At 43.7% G+C, this 19,673-nt stretch overlaps 1 protein-coding gene across 1 annotated transcript in view; it reads right to left on the minus strand.

Annotated features, from left to right (window-relative positions):
* The window catches only part of GPRIN3 (GPRIN family member 3), a 160,735-nt gene extending 150,437 nt beyond the window's left edge, over nucleotides 1–10,298 (minus strand). Inside the window, exon 1 of the mRNA XM_030190688.1 lies at nucleotides 10,058–10,298. The gene's annotated coding sequence lies outside the window, so the exon portion shown is untranslated. The remainder of the gene's footprint in view (nucleotides 1–10,057) is intronic.
* Nucleotides 10,299–19,673: the final 9,375 nt, after the last annotated feature.

The raw sequence follows: 19,673 nt of genomic DNA on the forward strand, positions 1-19,673 counted from the left end.
ACCAGCAATCACGGCGGAGCTGCTTGCTCGTTTGTGCCACGGGTTTTTTTTTTTTTTTTCAAAACACGAGCTGAGAGATGAGAGGAACTGAAGCAGGCTCACAAATTAGTGCAGCATGAACAGAGCTGCTTGCTCGTTTGTGCCTGGGGGAGAGGAAAGGTAACATATGGTCTTTTTTTTTTTCTAATCAAAAGTGAAAGTGGCTGCCTCTCCCAAAGGCTAATCACCTTTCCTCCGAAAGGGTTAGCTCTTCCCTGCACCAAAGGGAGACTCCAAAAAGGTTAGCCCTTCCCTGCACCAAAGGGAGATGGGGAGGGACCCCAGAGGCTGGAGAGGAAAAAAATTGCACTCTTCCTAGCCTCTATACTGGATTCCCCAGGCACAGAAGGGTAATTTTTTTCTTTTTTTTTTTTTAAATAAAGAGAAAGAGAGAAACTAATGGGCTCACCTTCTACAGCCTGCTGGAGACTGAGAAAATACTGAGGCTAGGATCACATGGCCAGGGCTCTTATTGGCTCTCTAGAGTCAGACGTTTCTCAGTCTCTACTTGCTGGAAGGCGTGCACAACCCATCAATCACTCCAACCCTGGGCCGGTCCGGAGGGACGCTAAGGAAGTATCCATTTTTGTGCTGAAGGTGGGGAAGGGAGCAGTGCCTGTAAAATGCTCACTGAGAGAAAGGCAGACAGATTGAATATGCCACATTTACACACTAGAAAAATAATCCAGTACCCCTGCTCAGCATGCTGGCTTGCCTGACTGCCTACCTTGGCCCAGGGCTCCGGCATCTCTGCTATCTCTGGCCCTCTGGTTGTATCTAGAGGGAAATTCTCTACTGAGTATATTACAATAGAATTAGTCTTTGACAAGGGGCACGAAGCTAGCCAGACCAATTGAATTAATTATTATTAGTGTTATCATCATTATTTGGGATATGTGCTGCCAAAGGGAGCACTTTTTAGAAAACCTGGAAACTGTAAGGGGAGCCAATGAGGAATACACCCAAACTGGGTGACCAGGCAAAAGGGGTGGGGGAGATAGGTACCCGCACCCCTCAGGCAAGGCGTCTGGGGGCTGCGGAGCCAAGCTCTGTGTTCAACCAGGTATGGTCCTGAGATTGTGGTCATTGGAATGCTCCAACGTTTCACATGTATTCTTCTGATCTGAAGCAGGAATTGCTTTCAAAAGCTGATCAAAATATGTATTAAGTTAGTCCAATAAAAAGGTATCATCTTATTTTATTTTCTTTGTTTTGTTTTATTTCTATTTATTACCTTTATTAAGACAGCTATCACACCACTTTACTCCAGATAGCAAGAAACATTGTCAGGACCACACTATTTTGTTGCTTTTCTACAGCCTTGCTGCATAATAGACTTGTACGTAACAAATGTTTGTCTGAATATGTTGCATAATTGATACAGAACTGATTCATGAAATAAATTTGTGTTTCTGCATTTTTGTTAATAAATGTATTATTTTTTTCAACTTTAGGATGACTGAACTACCTTTAAATAGTCAAATAAAAGGTTCACATTTTGGGCAAATATTTTTAGCCAAGGTGGAACAATCCTAGATGGTAAGACCATTGAAAATCAGCATATTTATTTTTCTTATTCTTTAAGCTCCACCCTAAAGGGCAGCCCCTCCTCCTCTGCTCCAGCCTCACTCCAACTAAGAAACCCAGCTGAAATGGCACAGCTGCACAACATCAGGAAAACAGGCAGCACCACCCACCCTAACTCCCCCTTCCACCAAAAAAGAGGAAATTACATCACACATAGCCACCAAGCTAGTAGAAGGAACACAACTGGCACTGTGAAGGTGCTCTTGGGATTCACAAACAGAGTTGGCTCAACTCTAGGTCATCGTAGGCCAGCGAAACAACGAACTGGCGACTGACTCAACCCTTTCTCATCATCTCCTTCATAGATGATTTCCCTGGGGAAGGTTTAATCAGCTAACCTTCCTGTTGACTGATTGGACGACCTGGAAAGGGTATGTGCTTTAAAGAGACAGGTGATGATCTGAAGAGTGTAAGAGAATGAGGCCCTGAGCTTGAGGAGGAGGTGGATCAGTGGTGGGGGGGGGGGGGGGGGGAGGGGGGAGGAAGAGGAAAGTTATCTGGGGAGGATGAGCTGGAGAAGTGAAATAATAGATAAATGAACTGGGTGGGAAGGGAAGAAGCTGAGCATGAGAGGATGAACTAGAAGGAATAAGCATGGGTGGGGGAGCGTGAATGAGTGCTTCTTCAGTCTGGAGGAGGTGATCCTGGAAGTGCATGAATCTGTACAGAGTACACAGCCACACAATCATGCACTCTTTCTCAGGCGTACATATCCCCTTACATACATACACACTGGATACATAAGTATTGCCAAACTGGGACAGACTGAAGATCCATCTAGCCCAGCATCCCATTTCCAACAGTGGCCAATCCAAGTTACAAGTACCTGGCAAGATCCCCAAAAAGTACAATACATTTTATGCTGCTCATCCTAGAAATAAACAGTGGATTTTCCCTAAGTCCATTTTAATAATGGTCTATGGATTTTTTCCTTTAGGAAGCCATCCAAACCTTTTTTTTAAACCCCGCTAAGCTAACTGCTTTTACTACATTCTCTGGCAACGAATTCCAGAGTTTAATTACATGTTGAGTGAAGAAATATTTTCTTCGATTTGTTTTAAATTTACTACATTGTAGCTTCTTCATTGCATGCCCCCTAGTCCTAGTATTTTTGGAAAGAGTGAACAAGTGATTCGCGTCTACCCGTTCCACTCTGTATTTTATAGACCTCTATCATATCTCCCCTCAGCCGTCTTTTCTCCAAGCTGAACAGCCCTAGCCGTTTCAGCCTTTCCTCATTGGGAAATCTTCCCATCCCCTTTATCATACCCCAGTACTCCCACCCACTCAAACCCACTACACCTAGTCATACGCACCCACCAACCCAAATACACTCATCACACATACAGACACACTCTTGAACAGAACTGCATACACAGATCCCACTCATTTGAACACAACCTATTGTCACTCGCCACTAATGCAGTCACACATACCCACCCAGATCCTTGCCCTTTTCAAAATCCTGATGGAAAATTTAGAGAATTCACCCTTTGTATCTAAAGATCCAGAACTGTACAAGGAACCACTTTCTCAATTGAATTTTCCCACAAAGAGGAAGTTAGACAAAGGACAATATTCTAACAGATAATTCTTATCTCCGCCACTTTTCTATAAACCGGATTGCCTAGGGCACGTATCAGATCCTTGAGACAAAGGGGCTCATTTTCAAAGCACTTAGACTTACAACGTTCCATAGGTTACTATTTAGCTTTGTAAGTCTAAGTGCTTTGAAAATACACCTCCATGTCATTTAACTGTAGGGAAGAATTAATTACCTGAGGCAACAGTGGCAAAGTCACGTAATATTCTTTACATTAAAATCTGGCAACAGATCAATAATACTGTTAGAAATATTTTAAAATTAATTGCACTCTTCCAACTCCCCCACTGAGACTTGCCTGCAGGAAATTAGCTGATCTTCCTCAGCCACCAATTTAACATTGTTAGCTAGTCATCAACAACCCACTTTGGGAATTCCCAATGTTCTCAAAGCATCTATATTCCCTTAAAAAAAAAAACCCACAGTAAAATCCCAAGCATAAAAAAGAAGAAACCAGTCTATCCAAATCTTGACTACATTTCCCCAGAATCTCTACTAACGCCTGGGTTCTATTGCTTGATAGTTATCCAATTTTCGCTTTGCTTCCAAAATATGCTAAACACGGCACCCAGTCATAATTGCCCTGACAAAATAGCCTTGTAACAAAATAACCCTTGACATTTCACACCCTAACAAAATAGCCCTTGACAAAATGGCCCCTCCCACAAAACAACCCTTGACAAAATAGCCTCTACACAAAATAGTCCCCCTAACAGCCTCCTAAGAAAAAATAGCACATCACAAAAAATATAATAAACTACAACTGAAATCTTCACTGATAAAGACTCCTACCAGCATTTAATTGCATAAAGCATATATAAACAAAATTCTATAGCTACAAACTGGTATTCATGATCTGTTCTGCTATTTAAAGAAGCTATTCTTCCATCACCACGCTAATTAAAAAAAAAAAACAATCCAATATTGTCATCATTTTCATAGTCTTGCCAACCTTATCCTGTTTGACAAGGTAAGATTATTCAGAAAAAAAATGCAGTCCCATATTCTGGGCAGCCTGATCGGGCCTTTTTGTCATGTGGCTAACTTGTCAAGGGTTATATTGTGGGCAGGCCGTTTTGACAGTGGCTGTTATGGCAGGGACTATTATGTTGGGAGCTTTTATTGTTTGGAGCTTTTTCGTCGGGGCTATTTTGACCAGGTACCGCTAAACACATTTCAAATATTATCAGAATGCTAACACTGGGGTGTAGCGTTTTCTTCCACTGGTGCTATGGCTGCTACAGTTTGCACTTGAATAAGAAAAGCTTCATGGAACCATGTCCCTCTCCATCCCCACTGGATCACTCTCCTCACTCCATTCCAACCAAGAAAATACCCAAGTTCAGGTTTTGTGCTCAAAATGGACCACCACCTAAAGGTGTAACTGGGTGGCGTGCAAGGGAAGCAGCCGCTCCCCCAAACAGATTTTGAATAAAATGGTGCCTGTACGGATCAGCCCTTCAGCTGCATGGACGCCTGTTTTGCAAAAGGTCTGCTCCCCCTGACATTAAAACCTTGTTACACTTCTGCCACCCCTTCCACCGCGGTTTACTGAAAGTTCCAAAATTGTGATATTCAGGAAAAATACTCAACATGATAGAGCAGAAACACACTACCCTTTTACGAAATAGGAAAATGCACAGAGTTCACAGACACACACATTCAAACCAGTGAATCTTCCCAAGCCTGGGACATTTGCCTGTGTCAAGCAGAATGTATAAAAATACTTTTACTGGGGCCCAGGATTCCCTACATAAAAAACTGGGCCTCTCCCGTTCCACTAGCGTTTCTCTTTTCTTTGCCAAGAGTAATCCTCTGTGTCTGTCAAAAGACCACAGTCCCAAGCATGTTAAAGAGCATTCCAGTTTTACCCCTGAATCTCATGAAGACTTCCACCCCCATGGTTACTGCTGCTTGGGCAGGCTTAACCACTAGGAAGATTAGAGCAGCAGCTTCTGAGGGAAGGGGGAGGGGCAAAGAGCACCTGAAGTCAAACCCAACATATAACCACACAAACCCATAGGAAGGGTGGACAATTTTCAAATAGATCCAGGAAAATAAGTTTTGGAAATTGCCCTCACATGTGTGTATATATCAAAGTTTAACATTTAAAAGTATGATGTCCAAATAATGTGTTTTTGGAAGATCATTCTGGAAGGAGAGAGACAATGTCTCTCCAGGACTGTCTTGTGGAGACGTTAGCAGCTGCAGGGCCTATGCAAGTGTATTAGGCACCCTGGGGTCCCTCGCCCCTGGATAATAATTAAACTGAACAATCATGGTAGCCTCAAATATCAGGGGAGAGGGATCCCAGGGTGCCTAATACGCTTGCACAGGCCGTTGCAGCTGCTGACTTCCCCCCAAGACAATCCCGGAGAGACACTTGCTGTCCAAAATGAAGGAAGCAAGTCCTCTTCTCCCTTCCTTAGACAGCCCTCAAGGCCACAGTTTCCCCAGCTGCTTCCCACAGGTCACTGATGCTGCTAATCTAATCAAATCTAATATTGGCGTTTATATTCTGCTTCACCACAGAGGCTCTAGGCGGATAACAATGTAAATTAAAATGAGACAGATCCCACTGAGTTACAGTTAACTTACAATCAATAAAATACTCCTTCCTTCAATACTGAAGCGTCCTTCAAATACTGAGCAAACGGGAAAGTCTAAATTGCTCTCCTGAATGCAGAACAACAGGTGATGTTTAATGTTTTTTAATGTTATTCCAAAACTCTGGGCCTCTTCCAATTAAAGATCTGTGCCTTGTAATCACCTTTCAACAAACTGCAACAGAAGGGACATTCAGCCTTGTCTCTAGAACGAAAAGTTCTGGGAGCTGAGTAGAGAGAGACCTTATCATTAGCTTCTTCTGTTATATTCTGGTCAACAGCCTTGAGTTAAAGGGCAACACTTCAACCCCGTAAACCTTCCCAAGCCTGGGACATTTGCCTGTGTCAAGCAGAATGCATAAAAATACTTTTACTGGTGGCCCAGGATTCCCTACATAAAAAAAGAAAAGCTACCACAGAGAGAACTTTATTTATATGAAGAATGACACTTAATGTTGATAGCAACAGCCATTCTCAGCAGAGAGAAAAGACAAACTTTCACAATGGAAATGAGTTTCCTGGATCAGATAACTCAAGCTCTTAACCTGGGAAGTTGTATCCTCTTGTGTGCTAAATGGACCTTCGTATGCCCCCCCCCCCCCCCCCCCCCCCCCAGATTTGGTGTCTATTGGTAAATTTGAAACAAGAAATCTCGTTTAGACAGCATTCATCTCCTTTACACTGTCTGTGATAATCACACCCCTGAAAAGCAGGAGCTAAATGTTTTTTCAATGCCTTCTGCTGGGCATTTGTGTATCAGACAGGAGGATGGGGTTGCTATGGGAATTGTTAGTTATTGCTAAACAGAAACACAAATTATGCCTCCAATCTCTTTTTGACACACAACTCTTGCACTATTATTTTAAGCATTTTTTTTAAAAGCATAGACGTATCTTTGCATGGATGAGGCAATGGTGCACTGCAGGGAGGAGGGTTTTTAGATTTGTTAGGAATTGGGCAATATTCTGGGGAAGGGGAAGCCTATTCCAGAGAGGAGGGCTCCACTTTAACCAGGGTGGAACCAGGCTGCTGGCATCAACATTTTAAAAGGAGATAGAGCATCTTTTAAGCTAGAAGGGGGGAGAGAGAGGGAGACAGTCACTCAAAAGCACATGGTTCACAACAAGGTATCTTGAAAAGACAACCAAAACTGGGAAGATAGGGAATCTCGATAGCGAAGTTCCAATAAAGACCATGAGCTCATTTTCAAAGCACTTACATTTACAAAGTTAAATAGAGGCTTATTTTCAAAGCACACAGACTTACAAAGTTTCATATTTTACAGTCTATGTGCTTTAGTAACCTATAGAACTTTGTAAGTCAAAGAGCTTTGAAAATACTCCTATGTGTCTTTAAATACAGAGCAGATTTCAGAGACTGCAAATTTTCACTGTCAATTGCTGAGGTTGTTGTAAATAGGAATATTGTTTGAATTTCTGTATGCAAATGCCAAAAGCCTTAGAAATAAGATGTGAGAATTAGAATATATTGCACTAAATGAAAAGCGATATAATAGGCATCTCCGAGACTTGATGGAAAGAAGATATCCAATGGGACACTGTCATACCAGGGTACAAAATATATCACAGTGATAAGATGGATCTAATTGGTGGACGGGTAGAATTATACATTACAGAGGACCTTGAATCAAATAGACCAAATTCAGCAGAACACAAAACACATCCGGGAATCCCTACGGATAGAAAATACATGTGTAAAAAGGGAACAAGGATAGTGATGGGAGTGTACTACCATGCACCTGGCCAGAATGAACAGACAGATACGGTAATGTTATCAGAAATTAGAGAGGCTAACAAACTGGGTAACACAATAATAATGGGTGATTTCAATTTCCCCGATATTGACTGGGTAAATGTAACATCAGGGCATGCTAGGGAGGTAAAAGTCCTTGACGAAATTGAGGACTGCTTTATGGAGCAGTAGCTTCAGAAAACACGAGGGGGATCAATTCTAGACCTAGTCCGTAGAGGAGTGCATGGTCTGGTGTAGGAGGTAATGGTGCTGGAACAGTGATCATAATATGATCAGATTTGGTGTAAGCTCTGGAGTAAGTACACACAGGAAATCCAATATGTTAGCATTTAACTTTCAAAAAGGAGACTATGATAAAATGAGAATGGTAAAAAAAAAAAAAAAAAAACTTAGAGGGGCAGCTGTAAAGGTCAAAAAATTATATCTGGAGTGAATGCTGTTCAAAAATACCATTCTGGAAGCCCAGACCAGATATATTCCATGTATTTTAAAAATGAGGAACAAAGGCCAAAGAACAGCTGGCATGGTTAAAAAATGAGGTGAAGGAAGCTATTAGAACTAGGTTCTAGGGAGCCTTGCTATCTACCCTTCTCCATTGAAAATACTGACCATTTATCCTTACGCTCTGTTTTCTGTCTTTTAACCAGTTCATATTCTACAATTGGACATTACCTCCTATCCCATGACTTTCTAATTTCCTCAGGAGTCTTTCATGAGTTATTGTCAAAAGCTTTTTGAAAATCCAGATACACAATATTGACCAGCTCACGTGGTACAAAATAAGTACCCGAGTATACTATGTAAACCGCTTTGAATGTAGTTGCAAAAACCACAGAAAGGCGGTATATCAAGTCCCATTTCCCTTTATCCACTTGTTTGTTCAAAGAAATGTAGATTGGTGAGGCAAGATTTCCCTTAACTAAAGCCATGTTGGCTTTGTCTCATTCATCCATGCTAATGTATATGGAGACCCATAATAAGAACGTGTCAGAATATCACCGGTTACATTTAGGGGTCCTTTTAAAAAAGGGCTGCAGGGCTACTGAATGGGTAGCACACAGCGGAACTGCCGGGTATGCCCAGGCGCCCTGTGGTCGTTCTCTCTTGGCATTCACCATTTCCCATGATAGAAAATCATTTTTATTTTCTAGCATGGGGGGCAGGGAGTAGGTTCCCATTGGTAATCAGGCAGCGAACAGCCATCACCATGCACTACCCGATTACCATAGGAGTACTGCGTCAGCCCTTAGTGCCTTCCAAATAGGTGGCAGTAAGGGGCTCTGGCAGTAAATGGCCGTGCACCAATTGGAAAATTAGCACACAGCCGTTAAGGACCTCCATTTAAAAATAGAGTTTTTACAAACGCCGTAGAGTGGCCTTGGCACATGGTAATCCTACACTATAGCAGGCCACTTTTTACCATAGCTTGGAAAAAGGGCCCCTAAGAGAATGACGGCCCATGAGAACGTTTCCACACCTGAACAGATCCTCAGGACCTGGGAGGTTTTTGTTTTTTTCAAATCTAGTCCGCAGAGGCCCTCCACCTGAAAAGAACGGCAGAGATACACAAAAATGTAAAAAAAAACAAAGTTAAACTGATCCACTGGATTTGCCAGACCCTTGGATAAACGTTTCCACAGTGTAACATACTTATTCTAATCTCTCTCCCCCAGTATGACTGTGGCAGAAAATGCAGTCAACAGCTCTGCGTTTTCAGTGCTGCCTCTGAGCTATCTTTCGACACCATGGTCGTAGGCTTAAATAACCCCCCACCACCACCATTATGACTATCATGGTGCCACGATTTGCACTGCAAAATATAAATGGATTTCGGGGAATAGCGACTTCATACTTTCAACACAATCAATAGTAGTCCAATTCATTATAAACAATTCTTTCAACACAATCTTGTTCAACCTCTTTCTTTCTTTTAAGTTAATTTATGCAGCCTTTGTGCATTACTTTTTGTTTTAAAAAGGAAAGCACGTTGATGTGTGCATTGGCTGAAAAAAAACACACCTGAAAAATCCCAAGACGTCCCCTACCATAAAAAAGCCACATTTCCTCCTTTAAACTTATAAGCAATATTGCCTTATCACAAAAAGTGGTTCCAAAGTTCAACTACAGGAATGGGAGTGTGTTGTACAAATCGGAGAAACGTTGGGGGTTGTGACTACCGTGCCGGGCTCCTTTTCCAATGCAGAGCCTATCTCTGCTGGAAAGTGGCAACCACAACCACCAGAAGCATGGACGCAGGGGAGATAAACATTTCTGCAGGGAGGGGGGAGGAGCCATATTGCAACTTCATATAGTATCCTTGCGCTTTTAGATGAACAGATCGATCGGAGAAAGTTTCCACATTTTGGAAAAAGAAACCCCAGAGACTAGCATTATTGGGCTCAAAGTAACACTGCAACATTTAATTTGGCAATTCTTGCTTCACCCTTACCTTCAGACGCACCAACACTGCACCGAAGGAGGCGCTGACCTTGCAGAGAAATTCATCATCTAGGAGCAAGCTCTTCCTTGTTAAATCCGAACACGCACCATTAAGGAACAAAGTAAAATCCCCCACTGTGCCTATAGATGCTGAGCGCAGGTTAGCAGAGAAAAGACAGCCGGAAAATTCAACTCTATTGTCTGTTTTTTGCAAGGTGCAGCGCGGTAAGACTGGGGGAAAGGTAGCATGATTCCTCAGTTTCCTGCGCGGAGGATCCCTCCCTGCACAGGAAGAACCCGAGAGCCTGCCAATTAACCATTTCCTGCACACAGTGCGATGGGTGCTATTTTCACTCTTTCTAAGCATCCAGGTCTGTGCTTTCCAACATTATTGGAAAGAATTATGTAAGGGGGTCCCTGTCTGTCAGTAGGCAAAATAACTTTCCAACTAAAGAGAAAAATCACAAAATTTTGGATAAGAGGGCAATGGGAATCTGAGTGTGAAGACTAGAAACATCAACAGGGCCGGTCTTAGCAAGTGGGGCCCTATGCAGACCAATTTGGTGTGGCCCCATCCTAGCCCTGCCCCACTGTAGCCCTGCCCCCACCCTAGCTCCGCCCCATTGATACGATTATTCAATTTTGATAACATTTTATAATGAAATTTCAAATAAGACAAATGAAGCTAAACTTGTACAAAAAAACTGATTGAAATAATAAGCACAATGCTATCATGAAACCTCCCCTCCCCAGAAATTATTCAGTTCAAGTCCACTACAATTAGTAGTTCCAATTCTCATAACAAAGCAGAATAAAGGAAAAATATTAAGAAAAGATTCAGTACTTTCAAATTCCCCTATTACTCTGTAACCCATATATGCAATAAAATAAAAATGAAATGAAAAGATATACAATAAAATTAAGTGATGTGTAAAATATAATGTACAATATAAAAACATATAGACCACCAAGGTATTAAAATTGTTTTAAAATATATACCACAACTCTCTGACTCAAGAAGACTCCGATTCTGTCTGTCATCCATAATTGTCTGACAACACACAGAAAAAAAAATAAGTAAAAATAAAATAGACACAATTAATACCTTATACACCAATATACCAGCCATACGGAAAATGCAGACCGTCAACAATATGAAGCTAGCAAGGGATCATAATACCACAATTCTCATGTAGAGCCACAAATCACCCTTTTAGAGGTAGTGTGTCATGATTTAGGCTCTACACCCTTTCTGATGTTTGGTGCCACCTTAGTAAGGCCAACACACTATCTCTCCACTGCAAAACACTGTACACAAACTTGTGCAAAAACACACTCATAACCTTAACAAACCATAAACAGCACTAATTCCAAGGACAGGACGAGCTACAACCTTATGTGTGGCGTGGAAAGGCAACTGTAATTACACCGGGCTCTAAAACACCAGTGCACAACCTAGTGAAAAAAAACCAAACAAAAAGGGCTGCAAACTATACGCTAGCAGAATACTGTACCTTCCTTGATCACACCTGAAAAACACATGAAGGCAAAATACTGAACTGGAAAGTTACCTCAAGAAGTCAGACTCAGCATGCAGCAATACAAAAAAAATTGAAACTTACTTGAAAAATATCACAGATGCACATTTCCAAAAACTATTCAAATTACAGCCCACCAGATAGAACAAATGTGGGGACTAAACTTCCATCCAATATCCTATTAGTGTCCCAAACATATATATTCACTGCAGGGTTTACAAATTTTTATAGTCATCCACGATTTACTCCAAATTATTTTCGGGGTTCATCAGATCTAACTGCCTCTCACATCCATCTGAACAGTTATGTTCTTTGCGTCACAAGCGCAATGGTGTGGTGCAAATCCTCATTGAATCCCCTTCTTATCATTCATATCACACTGTTTAATTTCCAAGTTGTATAATTTATGTAATCCAGCAAAACTGTTTTTAATAATAAAATATGCCCAACATATCTCAGTGCATAAAATTATCTTTAAATGACGGCAGCTTGTAAACGCTAGGGAACCCCCACCATTTCCAAAAACTGACATATTCCAATTAATAAATCCTGAATAAAATAGTTTTTTTCTACCTTTGTTGTCTTGTAACTTCGTTTTTCTGTCATGCTGGCTCAGTATCCGATTGTGCTGCTATCTGTCCTCTTAACTCCGTTTCCAGGGCTTCCTTTCCATTTATTTCTTTACTTTCCGCCTTTCTTCTTCATTTCTTGCCCTACATCCGTAAGTAAAAGCTGGGTCCTCTGCAGACTTGACTGTCCAGTGGATTCAGCTTCTGCCTATTTTCTATATCCATGTGCACTTTTTCTCCTCTCTTCCTTTTCCCTCACCTCATCGCCTTCCTCACTCTTCCCTCGCCTCCATCCCTGTCCAGCATTTCTTCTCTCTCCTCCATGCACCCATGTCCAGCAACCCTCCTATCCCCCCTGCCATCCATCTGTGTCCAGCAACCCCCCCGTCCCCTCTGCCATCCACCTATGTCCAGAAACCCCCCTCCCCTGCCATCCACCCATGTCCAGCGACCCTCCTGTCCTCCCTGCCCGCCCCTACCATCCACTTATGTCCAGAAATCCCCCTCCCCTGCCCTCCACCCATGTCCAGTGACCCCCTGTCCTCCCCTGCCATCCACCCATGTCCAGAAACCCCCCTCCCCTGCCATCCACCCATGTCCAGTGACCCTCCTGTCCTCCCTGCCCACCCCTGCCATCCACCTATGTCCAGAAACCCCCCTCCCCTCCATGCACCCATGTCCAGCGACCCTCCTGTCCCCCCTGCCATCCACATATGTCCAGAAACCCCCTCACCTGCCATCCACCCATGTCCAGCGACCCTCCTGTCCCCCCTGCCCTCCCCTGCCCTCCCCTGCCCTCCCCTGCCAACTGCCATCCACCTATGTCCAACCCCCCCTCCCCGGCCATCCACCCATGTCCAGTGACCCTCCTGTCCTCCCTGCCCGCCCCTGCCATCCACCTATGTCCAAAAACCCCCCTCCCCTCCATCCAACCATGTCCAGTGACCCTCCTGTCCCCCCTGCCATCCACCTATGTCCAGAAACCCCCCTCCCCTGCCATCCACCCATGTCCAGCGACCCTCCTGTCCCCCCTGCCAACTGCCATCCACCTATGTCCAACCCCCCCTCCCCTGCCATCTACCCATGTCCAGTAACCCCCCCCCCGTCCCCCATGCCCTCCACCCTTGTCCAGCACGAGACTCGTTTCCCTGCTCCCCCTCCAGGCACCTGAGCCCCCCTCCCATCCGAGCCCCCCCTCCCCGCCAAACGACCCTCTTCTGCCACCCGACCCGGCCGGCACCTCACCTGACCCAACATTTTTAAAAAAATCTTCAAGCAGCGATGCCTGCGTCTGACTAGAAGAATAAAAAACGCTTCGCGGTTCGTCCATTGGCCGGCCTTCCCTCATGTCCCGCCCTCTGATGTAACTTCCGCAAGGGTGGGACATGAGGGAAGGCCGGCCAATGGACGAACCGCAAAGCGGTTTTTCTTCTTCTAGTCAGACGCAGGCATCGCCGCTTGAAGATTTTTTTTTAAATGTTGGGTCAGGTGAGGTGCCGGCCGGGTCGGGTGGCAGAAGAGGGTCGTTTGGCGGGTCGGGGAGGGGGGGGCTCGGACGGGAGGGGGGCTCAGGTGCCTGGAGGGAGGGGAAGCAGGGGAACGCGGAGAGTCCTGTCGTTTGACATGGGTGGAGGGCGGGCGAGCAGCGGCAGTCCAGCGGCGAGGCAGAGCTGAGGTGCGCCGCGCGGGGCCCCCTTAGGCGCGGGGCCCTATGCGGCCGCCTCGGTCGCATCTGCCTAAGACCGGCCCTGAACATCAATGTCTGAGATGTTCCAATTCTCTTTCTGTAAACCAAATTTCATGGCTTTCTGTTTCTTTAGAAAGTTATTTTGCGTGCTTACTGATTTTTTAGATAATTCCAACATTCCTTATATTAGAATTTGAAGGCATTAACTAGAGATGGGAAGTTACCTGTAACTTAGTTCTAGGCTGGAGATTATGGTACAGTCCTGGATTTTTTAGAACCCTATCCTGTTGCATTATGGGACCTGCAGCACTGATTTCAATGGGCAGGATCCAGCACTACAACTTCCACACTGCTTTGGGATGTAATAACTTGACATCTGTGATTACCAAGGACCACAAGAAGCATCAGAGGGATTTGAAGTCCAGCTCATTTCTCTGTGCTTTGTTGAGGTGTCTAGATGGATCCTATTCTTTAGATAATGTTTATGAATTCACATAGTACATTATCCAGCTTATAATCGAAAGAGAAAAACGCCTATATTTCGACCCAAATCGGGAGATGGGCATTTTTCTCGCAAAGGCGCCCAAATCGGTATAATCGAAAGACGATTTTGGGCGTTTCCAACTGCACTCCGTCGCAGAAACGAATAAAGTTGACGGGGCGTGTCGGAGGCAGGACTGGGGCGTTATTATCAGCCGAGGAGAGATGGGCGTCTGTAGCTGATAATCGAAAAAAAAAAAAGCGTTTTTACTGCGATTTTGGGTCACTTTTTTTGGACCCTTTTTTTTCACGAACAAGTCCCAAAAAAGTGCCCCAACTGCCCAAATGACCACTGGAGGGAATCGGGGATGAACTCCCCGGACTCCCCCAGTGGTCACTAACCCCCTCCCACTAAACAAAACCCACTTTAAAAACTTTTTCCCCAGCCTGTATGCCAGCCTCGAATGCCGTACCCACCTCCATGACAGCAGAATGTGTTCGATCCTCTCACAGCCTTTCCCTGGGTCAGATGTGGCTCTCGGGTGCACTACAGGGTCACATCAGCATTGCATTGTGGTGGGTGTAGGGTATTGGGCTCCGTGATTTCATTAGCTTGTGTAACAGTCTCACGATGTTGGTAGTTGGTAGGCTCTTCTCCCATGGTGCTTTCCCCCCTGCCTACTGGGTCAGAGTGTGCCCTGTTGTGTTTCCTGTTATAGTCCATGCGGTAGTGGCCATTTTTGTAAGCAGTTTTAGTTCCCTTTCCTGTGTTAGCCACGTTACAGAACTTAGTTCTTACCTTGAATGTGGCTGAAAGAGGGCATTGTACAGCATTCAGCCAGCTCTGACCTACTGCTAATCTCAGTACCAGGGAAACTCGTTGCCAGTGGGGCACAACCTCTGCAGTTAACTGTGAGTAAACGTGCTTATTCCAATAAAGGACGTTTTCGGAGAGATTAGTCTTCAGGTGTCAACTGGTGTGCCAATGTTATACAGCAGCAACAAGTCCTAGCGGCCTGTGTGTATGCTGGTCCCTGGAGCACTTTTAGTGGGTACCGCAGTGCACTTCAGGCAGGTGGACCCAGGCCCATCCCCCCCCCCACCTGCAACACTTGTGCTGGTAAATGGGAGGCCTCCAAAACCCACTGTACCCACATGTAGGTGCCCCCTTCACCCCTAAGAGCTATGGTAGTGTTGTACATTTGTGGGTAGTGGGTTTTGGGGGAGGGGTTGGGAGCTCAGCACCTGTGGTAAGGGAGCTATGCATGTGGGAGCTATGCATGCGTGAGCTTTTTCTGAAGTCCACCGCACTGACCTAGGGTGCCCAGTTGGTGTCCTGGCATATCAGGGGGGCCAGTGTACTACGAATTGTGGCCCCTCCCACGACCAAATGGCTCAGATTAGGACGTTTTTGAGCTGGGCGTTTGTTTTTTTTAGCGATAATGGAAACTAAAAACGCCCAGCTCAAAAACGTCCATTTTTTTTCGAAAATACGGTTCGGCCCACCCCTTCACGGACCCGTTCTCAGAGATAAACGCCCATGGAGATAGGCGTTCGCGTTCGATTATGCCCCTCTATGTCTAAACTGGGAGATTAATTCCTGATAATTTGGAGGAAGCTACAAGTTAGAATTCTGCTATTTCTGGTTTATGTTTGACCTATACAATGTTCTGCCCCACAAAATATGAATCCACAGAGATTAATACTCAAAGTGAAACTCTTAACAGATAAAACATTTTTTAGCTGTTCTCATATACTACTACTACTTATCATTTCTAAAGCGCTACTAGATGTACGCAGCGCTGTACACTTGAACATGAAGGGGCAGTCCCTGCTCGACAGAGCTTACAATCTAATTAGGACAAACAGGACAAACGAGATAAGGGGAATATAAATGTTCACAATAAAATAAATAAATAAGGGAATATTAAAGTGAGGATAATAAAATAAGGGTTCTGAACAAGTGAATAAGGGTTAGGAATTAAAAGCAGCATCAAAAAGGTGGGCTTTTAGCTTAGATTTGAAGACGGCCAGAGATGGAGCTTGACGTACTGGCTCAGGAAGTCTATTCCAGGCATATGGTGCAGCAAGATAAAAGGAACAGTCTGGAATTAGCAGTGGAGGAGAAGGGTGGAGATAAGATATGTACTCATCTACCTATCACATACCCATATGATAACAACTTTGACCCAGACTATATATCCCACTTTGCCCCCCCCCCCCCCCCCCCCCATTGCCTATCTCTACCTACTCATCTCTTCTTTTATTCTGGTATACTTAACTTTGACTCTCTCTACATTATTTTGTATTCCTATTACTATGTAAGCCGCATTGAGCCTGCTTTGAGTGGGAAAGCGCGGGATACAAATGTAATAAATAAATAAGAGAGATTTACCCAGTGAACGGAGCTCCCGGGGAGGAATGTAGGGAGAGATGAGAGTGGAGAGGTACCAAGGAGCTGCAGAGTGAATGCACTTATAGGTCAATAAGAGGAGTTTGAACTGTATGTGGAAATGGATAGGAAGCCAGTGAAGTGACTTGAGGAGAGGGCTAATATGAGCATAATGACACTGGCGGAATATTAGTCGTGTAGCAGAATTTTGAACAGATTGAAGAGGAGAGAGATGGCTAAGTGGAAGACCTGTAAGAAGTAAGTTGCAATAGTCTAAGCGAGAGGTGATAAGAGTGTGGATGAGGGTTCTGGTAGTGTGCTCAGAAAGGAAAGGGTGAATTTTGCTGATATTATAGAGAAAGAAATGACAGATTTTTTTAGCTGTCTGCTGAATATGTGCAGAGGAGAGGGAGGAGTCGAAGATGACCCCAAGGTTACGAGCTGATGAGACAGGAAGGATGAGAGTGTTATCCACAGAAATAGAGAATGGGAGAGGAGGAGAGGTTGGTTTAGGGGGAAAGATGAGAAGCTCAGTTTTGGTCATGTTTAGTTTCAGATGGTGCTAAGACATCCAGGCATCAATGTCAGACAGGCAGGCTGATACTTTGGCCTGGATTTCGGCTAAGATTTCTGGTGTGGAGAGGTAGATCTGGGAGTCATCAGCGTAAAGATGATACTGAAAACCAAGGGATGAGATCAGAGTACCAAGGGAAGAAGTATAGATGGAGAAAAGAAGAGGTCCCAGGACAGATCCCTGAGGTACACCAACTGACAGTGGGATAGAAATAGAGGAGGAGGATCCACTAGGGTATACACTAAAGTTACGCTGGGAGAGATAAGAAGAAAATCAGGAAAGAACAGAGCCCTGAAATCCAAGTGAGGACAGCGTATCAAGGATTAGGCTGTGATCAACAGTGTCAAAAGCAGCAGATAGATTGAGAAGGATGAGGATAGAATAGAGACCTTTGGATCTGGTCACGAACCGATCATTGGAGACTTTAGCAAGTGCTGTTTCAGTTGAATGAAGGGGGCGAAACAAGCCAGATTGAAGTGGATCAAGAATAGCTTGAGATGAAAGAAAGTCAAGGCAACGGCGGTGAACAGCACGTTCAAGTATCTTGGATAGGAAAGGGAGGAGGGAATTGGGGCGATAGTTGGAAGGACAGCTAGGGTCCAATTAAGGTTTTTTAAGGAGTGGTATGACTACGGCATGTTTGAAGGCATCAGGAACAGCCACAGTGGACAGTGAAAGATTGAGTATATGACAGATAAAAGGGATGACAGTAGGAGAGATCGTGTTAAGTAGATGGGTGGGAATAGGATCAGAGGAACAGGTAGTTAGTTTCGAGGAGGAAATAAGATGTGTAGTTTCCTCTTCATATATCCTCAAAGGACACTCACAGACCAGAATAGTCTAAGCTGTAGTCCCACCCTTTGTAATTATTGCATACTTCTTTTTACATTTTTTAAAGAACTTTATCAACAAGCTTTTTTTTTTTTTACAGTTCTTTCAGGTCCTGATAAGGACCATGTTTCACAATGGAGCTGTCTCAAGGAACTCAATTGACAAGTGCTCTGGCTGTGTTTTATCCCTAAAAATAAATACATGTATATAAGCATTGTACAAATTCTCAAACATAAGCATACTCCAACCATAAACTTTAAGGCAACACATTGGCTAAAGAAAGAACCTCATGAACAGACTTCATACGCTCACACAAGACACCAGGCAACCTGGAAGTAGGCATGGCCCGCATTTAAAACATCACAGGGACACGTGACCTCACCAGAACCCATTCATTCCATTGAAATCAAATTCATTACAGATATTCCCACCATTCCACCTCCCTATTCAACCCCATTGGTTCTTTTGTATTCCATACAAAGATCCATTTTTGTTCTTTTCTCCACGAACATTTCTTCTAATCTCCACCCCTCGAAAATTAAAGAGCTTCCAAAATCACAAAATACAAATCCTCCAACGCATGTTGATGAGTAATCCAATGTTGAGTAAGAGGGTTTTCTAATACACTGTCCTAATGCGGCTTAAATGTTCAATCATCCGTGATCGGATTGGTCACATAGTATGGCCGATATACATTTTAGAACACAGGCATCGTATCATATATATACTGATCCCTGGGTGGAACAATCGGTTTAGCCCCTCAGTTTGAATTGTAAATTTGAAGTCAAATGGTGTACTTCCAAAATTTAACTAGTATATTTACAAACAGTACAATGTCCACAGCAAGTGCATCCATTAAGTATATCATCATTTTTCATGTTTAGTGACCGAAAACTGGAGCTGGTAATGTGGTCTTGTGAATTCAATTCCCTATTCCCTTGAGAAAGCAAAATGTGGCAAATCCTTAAACACATCCAATTGCTGTAGAATGAACCAATTGTCTTTACTAATGTACTTAATCTGAAACCTGAAATCTGAATAGGGTAACGCTTACTAAACCTGTATCATCCGATTTTCATGATGGTTGCAATAATAGATCCCTATTGGCATATAGCGCCCGTTTATAGGCTCTACGTATCGCCTTACAGGAATAACCCTGCTCTTCAAATCTCTTCAATGTCAGTGCATAAACGTTGTAATCGCAAAAATTGTCCTACTGGCACATCGTTCCTCAGATGTTTAGGATGGTGACTAGTATAGTGCAGCAAAGTATTGCGATCAGTATCTTTTCAGTGTAATGTAAGAACAAACTTGGACTGCTGAAGATGAATTGAAATGTCCAAAAATGATAAAGCCTTGTAACTGGTTGAAGCAGAGAATTGTAAATGGGGATTCAAGGAGTTTCAGCCATTGTAAAAAAATTCCTTAAAGTCACTTTCAGTTCCAAGCCATACTGAAAAAAAAAATGGTCATTATAACGTTTCCAGGTCCAAAGTTTCGTAGCATATATAGAAGTATACAAATGAAACTCCTCAAATTTAGACACGTACAAACA

This window comes from Microcaecilia unicolor, chromosome 2 (genome assembly GCF_901765095.1).
Source record: "Microcaecilia unicolor chromosome 2, aMicUni1.1, whole genome shotgun sequence".
NCBI lineage: Eukaryota > Metazoa > Chordata > Amphibia > Gymnophiona > Siphonopidae > Microcaecilia > Microcaecilia unicolor.